Raw genomic sequence first — 13,093 nt, 5'->3', positions numbered from 1 at the left:
GATGCCTGGTTCAAACAGCGAAGGAATTTTGTTTAAGACCTGGGCACACGAAGTGTCGTCAGCGGGCGATAGCGCTTGGATGTCGTCCCAGTTCCAACGTATTTTTCCCAGCCAGCTCATGCCGAGCAGTGTAGGACCATCGCCCGGTACCACCCAGAGTGATAGCTTGTGCACCACTCCATCGTAGGAGACCTTTACGGTAACACTGCCAATTACAGAAATCAGTTCTTTTGTGTAAGTTCTTAGTTTCGTGCGAACTGGAGTTAAGGCTGGCCTTGAGGCCTTTTTGCACCACAACCGTTCAAAAGTCTTTTTGCCCATGATGGACTGGCTCGTGCCCATGTCCAGCTCCATTGACACTGGGAGTTCATTTAGTTCAACATTCAGCATTATCGGGGGACAATTCGTGGTGAATGTGTGCACCCCATGTACCTCTGCCTCCTCGATCTGAGGCTCTGGTTCATCGTGATCTTCTGTGAATCTGTCCTCCTCTGCAACATGGTGGTTTGCAGGTTTAACAGGCTTTGCAGCTCGCCTGCACACTCATTGGAGGTGTCCATTGTTGCACAGTCCTTGCAAACGTACTCTTTGAATCGGCATGAATGGAATCGATGATCACCCCTGCAGTGCCAACAAGGTGTTAATGGCCTTGCATTCATCACCCTTGATGGTGGACTCTGAGACATCTGCGGACGTGTAGTTGCTGGTATGTGTGACCTGCCCTGTACATTACGATTCGAAAACAACATCACTTTGTTCACAGTACTTGTAACAGCACTTGTGTGCTGAGAGATTTGCTTAGTATTTTCACTGGTGGCAATGAACGCCTGGGCTATCGCTATGGTCTTACTCAAGGTTGGGGTCTCTACAGTCAAAAGTTTGTGAAGTATGGTTTCGTGGCCAATGCCAAGAACGAAAAAGTCTCTGAGCATGTGCTCCAAATGTCCTTCAAATTCACAATGTCCTGCAAGGCATCTTAGCTAGTGAATATAACTCGCCACTTCCTGGCCTTCAGATATTTTGTAGGTGTAAAACCGGTACCTCGCCATCAGAACGCTTTCCTTCAGGTTCAAATGCTCTCGGACCAGTGTGCACAAATCGTCGTACGATTTCTCCGTGGATTTTGCTGGAGTGAGCAGATTCTTCATGAGGCCATACGTTGGTGCCCCACAGACGGTGAGGAGGATTGCCCTTCATTTTGCAGCGCTCTCTTCCCCATCTAGCTCGTTGGCCACGAAGTATTGGTCGAGTCGCTCCACAAAAGTTTCCCAATCATCTCCCTCCGAGAATTTCTCCAGGATGCCCACTGTTCTCTGCATCTTTGGATTCGCTATCTGTATCTCGGCGCGTGTTGTGTATAGAGAAAGAGTCAGAACACTGTGAGCCCAAAGTAAAGTGTGACCTTAGTCTTTTATTGCAGGTCTCCAGAGTGCCTCTCCAACCTGTGAAGCCTCCTTAAATACCTGTGCTCCTAATGGGATCCCTTGGGACTCCAGGGGATGAGCCCTCTGGTGGCTGTACAGAGTAAATACAAGTATACACATATAACACACTCTAACTCTCTCTCACTCCACCCCATCTCTCTCTCTACCCCCTCTCTCTCCACCGCGCATCTCTCCCCCCCCGCGTCGCTCCCTCCCCCCATCTCTCTCACCCCCTCCTCAGTATCTCTCTCTTCCCCCCTCAAGTCTCTCTCTCTCTCTCTCTCCAACTCCCGCCTCTCTCTCTCCAGACCCCCCAGACTCTCTCACCCTGCCTAGTCTCTCTATGACCTCCCCCCCAGTCTCTCTCTCTCTCTCTCCCTCACCCCCAGTCTCCCCTACCCTCAGTCTCTATCTCTCTCCCCCTCTGTTTCTCTCTCTTACCCCATGTCTCTCTTCCCCCCCATCTCTCTCTCTCTCCCCGCCATCTCTCTCTCCCCCATCTCTCTCTCTCCCACCCATCTCTCTATCTGTCCACCCCATCTCTCTTTATCTCCAGACCCATCTCTTTCCACCAGCATCTCTCTCTCTCGACCCTGCATTTCTCTATCACCCCCCGTATCTCTCCCTCCCCTCATCTCTCTCTTCCCCCTCCCAGTCTCTCTCCCCCCGCATCTCTCTGCCCCCCAACCTCCCAGTCTATCTCTCCCTCCCACCCCCAGTCCCTCTCTATACGCGCACCCCTAGTCTCTCTCTCTCTCCAGCCCCCCAGTCTCTCTCACTCTCTTTTCATTCCCCCCTCCCAGTCTCTCTCTCTAGCCCCCGCAGTCTCTCTCTCTCTCTCCCCACCCCAGTCGCTCTCTCTCTCTCTCTCCCCACCCCCAGTCTCTCTTTCTCTTCTCCCCCCGAGTCTCCCTCACTCTCTCTCCCCCCCAGTCTCTCTCTCTCTCTCCCCTCCACAGTCTCGCTCTCTCCCCAAACTCCCAGCCTCTCTCTCCAGCCCCCCCAGTCTCTCTCTCTCCCCCACCCTGCCTGGTCTCTCTAACTCCCACCCCCCAGTCTCTCTCTCTCCCACCCCTGTCTCTCACTCTCCCTCGCCGGCAGATACCCACTCAGTCTCTCTCTCTCTCCCCTCAGTCTCTGTCTCTCCCCCATCTTTCTCTCCAGCCCACATCTCTCTCTCTTTCTCCCCCCATCTCGCTCTCTCTCCCCATCTCTCTCTCTCTCTCTCTCCCAATCACTCTCTCGACCCCGCATTTCTCTCTCACCCCCGCATCTCTCTCTCCCCATCATCTCTTTCTCCCCCCCAGTCTCTCTCCCTCTCTCTCCCCCATCCCCCCCAGTCTCTCTATCTGTCTCCCTCCTCCCCAGTATCACGCTCTCTCCCCCTCCAGTCACTCTCTCTCTCTCTCTCTCCACCCCACCGAGCCTCTCTCTGTCTCCAGCGCCCCCCCCCAGTCTCTCTCTCCCCCATCCAGTCTCTCTCTCTAACCCCACCCCCAGTCTCTCTCTCCACCCCTAGTCTCTTTCTCTCTGCCCAGTCTCTCTCTCTTTCTCCCCTAGTCTCACTCTCTCTCTTTCCCACACCCCCAGTGTCTCTCTCTCTCTCTCTCTCCACCCCCCCATCTCTCTCTCTCCCCACCGCACATTTCTCTCTCTCCCCCGCACCCAACATCACTCCCTCCCCCCATCTCTCTCTTCCCCCCCCAAGTCTCTCTCCCCCCACTCCCCCAGTCTCTCTCTCCCTCCCACCCCCCAGTCTCTTTCTCTACCCCCACCAACCAGTCTCTCTCTCCACCCCCAGTCTCTCTCGCTCTGCCCCAGTTTCTCTCTCTCTCCCCCCCAGTCTCTCTCTCTCTCTCTCTCTCTCTCTCTCTCTCTCTCCCACACCCCCAGTGTCTCTCTCTCTCCACTCCCCATCTCTCTCTCTTCCCCCCATCTCTCTGTCCCCTCCCCATCTCTCTTTCTCACCCCATCTCTGTCTCCCCCCCAACCACTTGTCTCTCTCCAACCCGCATCTCTCTCTCCCCCCACCACATCTCTCCCTCTCCCCATCTCTCAATTCACACCCCCCAATCTCTTTCCCCCCCACCCCCTCCAGTCTCACTCTCACTCCCACCCCCCTAGTCTCTCTCTATACCCCCAGCTCCAATTCTCTCTCTCTCTCCCCCACCCCCCAGTCTCTCTCTCTCTCACTCTCCGCTCCCAGTCTCTCTCTCTATATCTCTCTCTCCAGCCTTACCCGTCTCTCTCTCTCCCCATCCCTCCTAGTCTCTCTCTCCACCCCCAACCCCCAGTCTCTGTCTCTCTCTGCACCAACCGTCCAGTCTCTCTCCCCCAGTCTCTCTCCCTCTCTCTCCAGCATCCCCCAGTCTCTCTCCCTCTCTCTCCAGCATCCCCCAGTCTCTCTCTCCACACCCCTCCAATCTCTTTCTCTCTCTCTCTCTCTCTCTCCACCCCCGTCCCCCCCTCAGTCTCTCTCTCTCCCCATCCTCCTTCAGTCTCTGTCTCTCTCTCTCTCTCTCCCCTCAGTCTCTGTCTCTCCCCCATCTCTCTCTCGACCCCGCATTTCTCTCTCACCCTCGCATCTCTCCCTCCCCATCTCTCTCTCGACCCCGCATTTCTCTCTCACCCCCGCATCTCTCCCTCCCCCATCTCTCTCTCTCCCCCACTCCCAGTCTCTCTCTCCCCCAGTCTCTCTCCTTCTCTCTCCAGCATCCCCCAGTCTTTCTCTCCGCACCCCTCCAATCTCTCTCTCTCTCTCTCTCTCCACACCCCTCCTCAGTCTCTCTCTCTCCCCATTCCCCTTCAGTCTCTCTCCCTCTCTCTCTTTCCTCAGTCTCTGTCTCTCCCCCATCTCTCTCTCGACCCCGCATTTCTCTCTCACCCCCGCATCTCTCCCTCCCCCATCTCTCTCTCTCTCCCTCACTCCCAGTCTCTCTCTCCCCCCAGTCTCTCTCCCTCTCTCACCAGCACCCCCCAGTCTCTCTATCTCTCTTCCTCCTCCCCAGTATCCCGCTCTCTCCCTCCTCCTGTCTCTCTCTCTCTCTCTCTCCAAACCCCCAGCCTCTCTCTCTCTCCAGCGTTCCCCCCCGCAGTCTCTCTCTCTCTCCCCCCTCCATCTCTCTCTCTCCCCCTACCCCATCGCTCTCTCTCTCCCCACATCTCTCTCTCCACTCACCATCTCGCTCTCTCTCTCCACTTCCCATCTCTCTCTCTCTCTCCATTCCCCATCTCTCTCTCTCTCCCCCCCAACTCTCTCTCTCCACCCCCATCTTACTCTTTTCCCCCCATCTCTCTCTCAACACCCCCTCTCTCCAGTGCGCATTTCTCTCTCTCCCCCCCACCCTGCATCGCTCCCTCCCCCCATCTCTCTCTTCCCCCCAAGTCTCTCTCCCCCACACTCCCCCAGTCTCTCTCTCCACCCAGTGTTTCTCTCTTTCTGCCCCAGTCTCTCTCTCTCTCTCCCACACCCCCAGTGTCTCCCTCTCTCTCTCTCCATCCTCCCATCTCTCTCTCCCCATCACTCTTTCCCCACACCCCATCTCTCTCTCCACTCCCCATCTCTCTCTCTCTTCCCCCCTCCATCTCTCTCTCTCTCCCCATCTCACTCTCTCTCTCCCCCCATCTCTCTCTCCCCCCACCTCTCTCTCTCCCTCCCCCACCCACCTCTCTCTCTCCAACCCGCATCTCTCCCTCCCCCATTTCTCAATTCCCCCCACAGTCTCTCTCCTCCCCAATCCCTCCAGTCTCACTCTCCCTCCCACCCCCCAGTCTCTCTCTATACCCCAGCCCCCATTCTCTCTCTCTCTCTCTCCCCCAACCCCCCAGTCTGTCTCTCTCTCACTCTCCTCCAACCTCCCAGTCTCTCTCTCTTTCTCTCCCCACCCCCCAGTCTCTCTCTCTCTCCAACCCCCCCAGTCTCTCTCTCCAACCCCTTCCAATCTCCCTCTCTCTCTCTCCATCCCCAGTTTCTCTCTCCCCACCCCCCCCGAGTCTCTCTCTCCCCCCCGATTCAGTCTCTCCCCCACCAGTCTCTCTCTCTCTCTCACCCCCCCCCCGCAGTCTCTCTCTCTCCACCCTCCCCCCGCAGTCTCTCTCTCTCTCCCCACCCTCCAGTCTCTCTCACTCTCTCTCTCCCCGTCCCCCCTCCACTGGCCCCAGTCTCTCTCTCTCCCTCTCTCCCCCCCTCCCAGTATCTCTCTCTCTCACCGCCCCACCCCACAGTCTTTCTCTCTCTTGTTCTCTCCCCCCTCCATTTCTCAATCTCCCCCCCGTCTCTCTCCCCGCCTCATCTCTCTCTCCACTCCCCATCTCTCTGTCTCTTTCTCTCCCCCACAACCCTCTCTCTCCACCCCGCATCTCTTTCTCCCCCCTATTATGTATGTAAACCTGTAATTCCCATGTCTAACCACCAGAGGGCTTATCCCTGGAGTCCCAAGGGATCCCACAATCTCTTGGGAGCACCTGTATATAAGGAGACCTCATAGGCTGGAGAGGCATTCTGAGATCTGTAATAAAGGACTATGGTCACACTTACTTTGAGCTTGCAGTACTACTCTGACTCTTTATTCAAGACATAACAACTGGCAACGAGATACAGATAACGAACCCCAATGCAACAATGCAGTGAACTGTGGGCATCCTGGAGAAATTTTTGGAGGGAGATGATTGGAAAACCATTGTGGAGCGACTTGACCAATACTTCGTGGCCAACTAGCTGGAAGGAGAAGCGAACGCTGCCAAACGAAGGGCGATCCTCCTCACCGTTTGCAGGGCATCAACGTATGGCCTCATGAAAAACCTGCTCGCTCCAGCAAAATCCACAGACAAGTCGTACGATGAGTTGTGCACACTGGTTCGGGAACATCTAAACCCGAAGGAAAGCGTTCTGATGGCGAGGTATCAATTCTACATATACAAGAGGTTTGAAGGCCAGGAAGTGGCGATCTACATCGCCGAGCTAAGGCGCCTTGCAGGACATTGCGAATTTGAAGGACACTTGGAGCACATGCTCAGGGACTTCTTTGTGCTTGGCATTGGCCATGAAGTAATACTTCGCAAACTTTTGACTGTAGAGACCCCAACCTTGAGTAAAGCCATAGCGATAGCCCAGGCATTTATCACCATCAGTGACAATACCAAACAAATTTCCCAGCACATGAGTGCTGCCACAAGTACTGTGAACAAAGTAACATTGTTTTTGAATCGAAATGTACAGGGCAGGACTTACATGCCTGCAGCTGCACGTCCGCAGATGACTCAGAGTCTGCCATCAAAGGTGGTGAATACAAGGCCATTAACACCTTGTTAATGCTGCGGGGATGATCATCGATTCCATTCATGCCGCTTCAAAGGGTACGTTTGCAAGGGCTGTGGAACAATGGGATACTTCCAACATATGTGCAGACGAACTGCAAACCCTGCTAATCCTGCAAACCACCATGTTGCAGAAGAGGACAGATCCACGGTGGATCATGACGAACCAGAGCCTCAGACTGAGGAGGCAGAGGTATATGGGGTGCACACATTTACCACAAGGTGTCCCCCAATAATGCTGAATGTTGAATTAAATGAACTCCCGGTGTCCATGCAGCTGGACATGGGTGCAAGCCAGTCCATAATGAGTAAAAAGACTTTCGATAAGTTGTGGTGCAACAAGGCTTCATGGCCAGTCCTGACTCCCATTCGTACCAAACTTAGAACGTACACAAAGAAACTGATTCCTGTAATTGGCAGTGCTACCGTAAAGGTCTCCTGTGATGGAGCTGCACACTGGGCGATGACCCCACACTTCGGCAGGAGCTGGCTGGGAAAGATACGCTGGAACTGGGACGACATCTGAGCGCTTTCGTCCGTCGACGACACCTCATGTGCCCAGGTCCTAAGCAAGTTCCCCTCGCTGTTCAAATCAGGCATTGGGAAGTTCCATGGAGCAAAAGTGCTGATCCATTTGTTTCCGCAGGCACGATCCATCACAAGGCGAGAGCAGTACCGTACATGATGAGAGGGAGGGTGGAGATCAAGCTGGACAGGCTGCAATGAGAGGGCATCATTTCGCCGTTCAAAGTCAATGAGTGGGCCGTCCGATTGTTCCAGTCCTCAAGGAAGATGGCACCGTCAGAATTTGTGGTGATTACAAAGTAACTATCAATCGCTTCTCGCTGCAGGATCAATACCCGCTACCAAGGAAGATGATCTATTTGCAACGCTGGCGGGAGGGAAAACGTTCACGAAGCTGGACTTGACCTCGGCCTACATGATGCAGGAGCTGGAGGAATCTTCGAAAGGCCTCACCTGCATCCACACACACAAAGGTCTTTTCGTTTACAACGGATGCCCAATTGGAATTCGATCGGCCGAAGCGATATTCCAGAGGAACATGAAAAGCTTGCTGAAGTCGATCGACAGTATGATCGAAAAAGAAGTGCTAGCATCTGTTTACGGGGTAAAGAAAATGCATCAATATCTGTTCGGGCTCAAATTTGAATTGGAAACCAATCATAAACCGCTTATATCCCTCTTTTCTAAAAATAAGGGGATAAATACGAATGCATCAGCCCGCATCCAGAGATGAGCGCACCGTGATCTTCCAGGACGACATCTTAGTTACAGGTCGGGACAGCGTCGAGCACCTGCAGAATCTGGAGGAGGTTCTTAGTCAGCTTAATCGTGTGGGGCTCAGGTTAAAACACTCGAAGTGCGTTTTCCTGGCACCTGAAGTGGAGTTCCTGGGGAGAAGAATTGCGGCGGTCGGCATCAGGCCCACCAATTCGAAGACGGAGGCAATCAAAAATGCACTGAGACCACAGAACGTGACGGAGCTGCGGTCGTTTCTAGGACTCCTGAACTATATTGTTAACTTCTTACCGGGTTTTAGCACACTGTTAGAACCCTTGCACTCTTTACTGCGTAAAGGAGATTAATGGGTATGGGGTAAAAGCCAAGAAAATGCTTTTGAGAAAGCTAGGAAGCTGTTATGTTCAAACAAATTGCTTGTGTTGTACGATCCATGTAAACGTTTGGTACTAGCATGTGATGCGTCGTCGTATGGGGTCGGGTGTGTATTGCAACAAGCTAATGAATTTGGGAAATTGCAATCGGTTACTTATGCATCCAGAAGTCTGTCCAATGCCGAGAGGGCCTACAGTATGATCGAAAAAGAAGCGTTAGTGTGTGTTTACAGGGTAAAGAAAATGCATCAATATCTGTTTGGGCTCAAATTTGAATTGGAAACCGACCATAAGCCGCTTATATCCCTCTTTTCTAAAAATAAGGGGATAAATACGAATGCATCGGCCCGCATCCAGAGATGGACGCTCACATTGTCCGCAAACAACTACGCCATCAGCCATAGGCCAGGCACAGAAAACTGTGCCGATGCTCTCAGTAGGCTGCCATTGCCCACCACCAGGGTGGAGATGGCATAGTCTGCAGATTTAGTTATGATAATGGAAGCATTTGAGAGTGAGCAATCACCTGTTACCGCCCGACAGATTAGAACCTGGACAAGCCAGGACCCTTTACTGTCCTTCGTAAAAAACTGTATGCTCCACGGGTGTTGGTCTAGTGTCCCGTTAGAGATGCAGGAAGAAATAAAGCCGTACCAGTGGCGCAAAGCTGAAATGTCTATACAGGCAGACTGCCTCCTATGGGGAAATTGGGTAGTTGTGCCAAGAAAGGGCAGGGACACTTTTATTAGTGATCTCCACAGTACCCACCCAGGCATTGTAATGATGAAAACGATAGCCAGATCCCATGTGTGGTGGCTCGGTATTGATGCAGACATAGAGTCCTGTGTGCACAAATGTAATACATGTTCCCAGTTAAGCAATGCATCCAAGGAGGTGCCACTAAGTTTATGGTCTTGGCCCTCCAAACCGTGGGAACAATGTTTTTAGTGGTTGTAGATGCGTACTCCAAATGGATTGAATGTGTGATAATGTCGTCAAGCATGTCCACTGCCACCATTGAAAGCCTACGGGCCATGTTTGCCACGCATGGCCTGCCTGATGTCCTTATAAGTGACAATGGGCCGTGCTTTACCAGTGCCGAATTCAAGGAATTCATGACTCGCAACAAGGTCAAACATGTCACGTCTGCTGCGTTTAAGCCAGCGTCCAACGGCCAGGCAGAACGAGCAGTTCAAAACTCAAGCAGAGCTTGAAAAGGGTAACTGAAGGCTCACTGCAGACTCGCTTATCCCGAGTCCTGCTTAGTTACCGCACAAGGCTCCACTCGCTTACCGAGGTCCTGCCCGCTGAACTGCTCATGAAAAGGGCACTTAAGACAAGGCTCTTGTTAGTCCACCATGATCTACACGAACAGATAGAGAGCAGGCAGCTTCAACAAATCGCGCAAATGTGTCATGCGAAATTGAAGTAAATGATTCTGTATTTGTGTTGAACTCTGGACAAGGTCCCAAGTAGCTTCCTGGCACTGTTTTGGCCAAAGAGGGGAGTAGGGTTTGTGGTCAAACTCTCGAATGGACTCACCTGCAGAAAACACTTGGACCAAACCAAACTCAGATTTATGGACTATCCAGAACAACCCACAATAGACTCTACCTTTTTCGACCCTCCAACACACACACAAGTGGCAACCGACCCAGCAGTTGACCACGAAGCAGAACCCATCACCCGCAGCAGCCCAGCAAGGCCAGCTGCGCAGCAGCACAGCAAAGGTCTAACAAATGACTCACCAACACCAACATTTGCACCGAGATGATCAACCAGGGAAAGGAAGGCCCCAGATTGATTCACATTGTAAATAGTTACACTATTGACTTTGCAGGGGGGAGTGTTGTTATGTATGTAAATCTGTAATTCCCATGTCTAACCATCAGAGGGCTTATCCCCTGGAGTCCCACGGGATCCAACAATCCCTTGGTAGCACTTGTATATCAGGAGGCCTAACAGACTGGAGAGGCACTCTGAGATCTGTAATAAAGGACTACGGTCACACTTACTTTGAGCTTGCAGTATTTAGTCTGAATTTATCCAAGACACAACACCCCCCATCTCTCTCTTCACCCCCCGTCCAGTCTCTCACCCACCCACCTCCCCAATTTCTCACTCCCTCCTACACCCCAATCTCTCTCCCCACCCCCACTCCCCAGTCTCACTCTCCACCCCCAGTCCCTCTCTCCCCCCCCCAGACTCTCTCTCTCTCCCCTCACCAGCTCGCTCTCTCTCTCTTCCCCACCCCCAGTCTCTCTCTCTATATCTCTTTCCACACCACCATCTCTCTCTCTCTCCCCTCCCCATCTCTCTCTCCCCTCCCCATCTCTCCCTCTCCCCTCCCCATCTCTCTCTCCCGTCCTCATCTCTCGCTCTGTCCACCCCATCTCTCTCTCTCTCTCCACCCCCACATCTCTCTCTCCATCCCACATATCTCTCTCCCCCTCCATCTCTCGATCTCCCCCCCATCTCTCTCCCCCACCCCCAGTCTCTCTCTCTCTCTCTCTCTTTACCCCCATCTCTCTCCCCTCTGCATCTCTCTCTCTTCCCCCCACCCACCTCTCTCTCTCCAACCTGCACCTCTCTCTCCCCTCCGCAGTCTCTCTCTCCCCCATCCCCCAGTCTCTCTCGATACCCCCACCCCAAGTCTTTCTCTCTCTCTCTCTCCCTCCTCGTCACTCTCTCCCCCCTAGTCTCTCTCTCTCTCTCCAGCGACCCCCCCCCTCTCCAGTCTCTCTCTCTCCAGTCGCACGGTCTTTCTCTTTCCACCATCCCCCCTAGTCTCTGTCTCTTTCCACCCACTGCACAGTCTCTCTCCAGCACCCCCCAGTCTCTCTCTCCCAACCAGCCGCTTCCCTAGTCTCTCTTTCTCAACCCCCAGTCTCACTCGCTCTCTCTCTCTCCCTCCCCCCAAGTCTCTCTCTCTCTCTCTCCCCTGCCCCCAGTCTCTCTTTCTCTCTCTTCTCCCCCAGTCTCTCTCACTCTCTCTCCCCACCCAATCTCTCTCTCTCTCTCCGCCCCCCCCAGTATCTCTCTCTCCCCCCCCCTCCGCCATCAGTCTCTCTCTCTCTCTCTCCACCCTGCCCCCAGTCTCTCTCTCCCCCACAGTCTTGTTATAGAAACATAGAAAATAGGTGCAGGCATAGACCATTCGGCCCTTCGAGCCTGCACCACCATTCAATAAGATCATGGTTGATCATATCCTCAGTTCCCCTTTCCTGCTTTCTCTCCATACCCCTTGATCCTTTTAGCCGTAAGGGCCTTATCTAACTCCCTCTTGAATATATCAAATCAACTGGCATCAACAACTCTCTGCGGCAGCGAATTCCATAGGTTAACAACTCTCTGAGTGAAGAAGTTTCTCCTTATCTCAGTTCTAACTGGCTTACCCTTTATCCTTAGACTGTGCCCCTGGTTCTGGACTTCTCCAACATCGGGAACATTCTCTCTGCATCTAATCTGTCGAGTCCTGTCAGAATTTGATATGTTTCGATGAGATCATCTCTCAACCTTCTAAACTCCAGTGAATACAGGCCCAGTCGATCCAATCTCTCCTCATATGTCAGTCCAGTCATCCCGGGTATCAGTCTGGTGAACCTTCGCTGCATTCCCTCAATAGCAAGAACGTCCTTCCTCAGATTAGGAGACCAAAACTGAACACAATATTCCAGGTGAGGCCTCACCAAGGCCCTGTACAACTGCAGTAAGACCGCCCTGCTCCTATACTCAAATCCCCTCGCGATGAAGCCAACCTACCAGTTGCCTTCTTCACCACCTGCTGCACCTGCATGCCAACTTTCAATGACTGATGTACCATGCTACCCAGGTCTCATTGCACCTCCCCCTTCCCTAATCTGCCGCCATTCAGATAATATTCTGCCTTTGTGTTTTTGCCCCCAAAGTGGATAACCGCACATTTATCCACATTATACTGCATCTGCCATGTATTTTCCCACTGACCTAACCTGACCAAGTCACCCTGCAGCCTCTTAGCATCCTCCTCACAGCTCACACCGCCACCCAGTTTAGTGTCATCTGCAAACTTGGAGATATTACACTCAATTCCTTCCTCTAAATCATTAATGTATATTGTAAATAGCTGGGGTCCCAGCACTGAGCCCTGCGGCACCCCACTAGTCACTGCCTGCCATTCTCAAAAGGACCTGTTGCTTCCTGACTCTCTGCTTCCTCTCTGCCAACCAGTTCTCTATCCACGCCAGTACATTACCCCCAATACCATGTGCTTTGATTTTTCAAACCAATCTCTTGTGTGGGACCTTGTCAAAAGCCTTTTGAAAGTCCAAATACACCACATCCACTGGTTCTCCCTTGTTCACTTTACTAGTTACATCCTCAAAAAATTACATAAGATTTCTCAAGCATGATTTCCCTTTCATAAATCCATGCTGACTTGGACCGATCCTGTCACTGCTTTCCAAATGTGCTGCTGTTTCATAGAAACATAGAAACATAGAAAATAGGTGCAGGAGTAGGCCATTCGGCCCTTCTAGCCTGCACCGCCATTCAATGAGTTCATGGCTGAACATTCAACTTCAGTACCCCATTCCTGCTTTCTCGCCATACCCCTTGATCCCCCTAGTAGTAAGGACCTCATCTAACTCCTTTTTGAATATATTTAGTGAATTGGCCTCAACAACTTTCTGTGGTAGAGAATTCCACAGGTTCACCACTCTCTGGGTGAAGAAGTTCCTC

The 13,093-nt window shown here is 52.6% G+C and overlaps 1 pseudogene; it reads left to right on the top strand.

Moving 5' to 3' along the window:
* The window catches only part of LOC139255146 (uncharacterized), a 62,409-nt pseudogene that overhangs the window by 32,615 nt on the left and 16,701 nt on the right, over positions 1 to 13,093 (top strand).

The sequence above is a fragment of the Pristiophorus japonicus genome, chromosome 3, assembly GCF_044704955.1.
Source record: "Pristiophorus japonicus isolate sPriJap1 chromosome 3, sPriJap1.hap1, whole genome shotgun sequence".
Taxonomy (NCBI): domain Eukaryota; kingdom Metazoa; phylum Chordata; class Chondrichthyes; family Pristiophoridae; genus Pristiophorus; species Pristiophorus japonicus.
The sequence above is the reverse complement of the archived record's forward strand: the minus strand, read 5'-3'. Positions and strand labels throughout refer to the sequence as shown.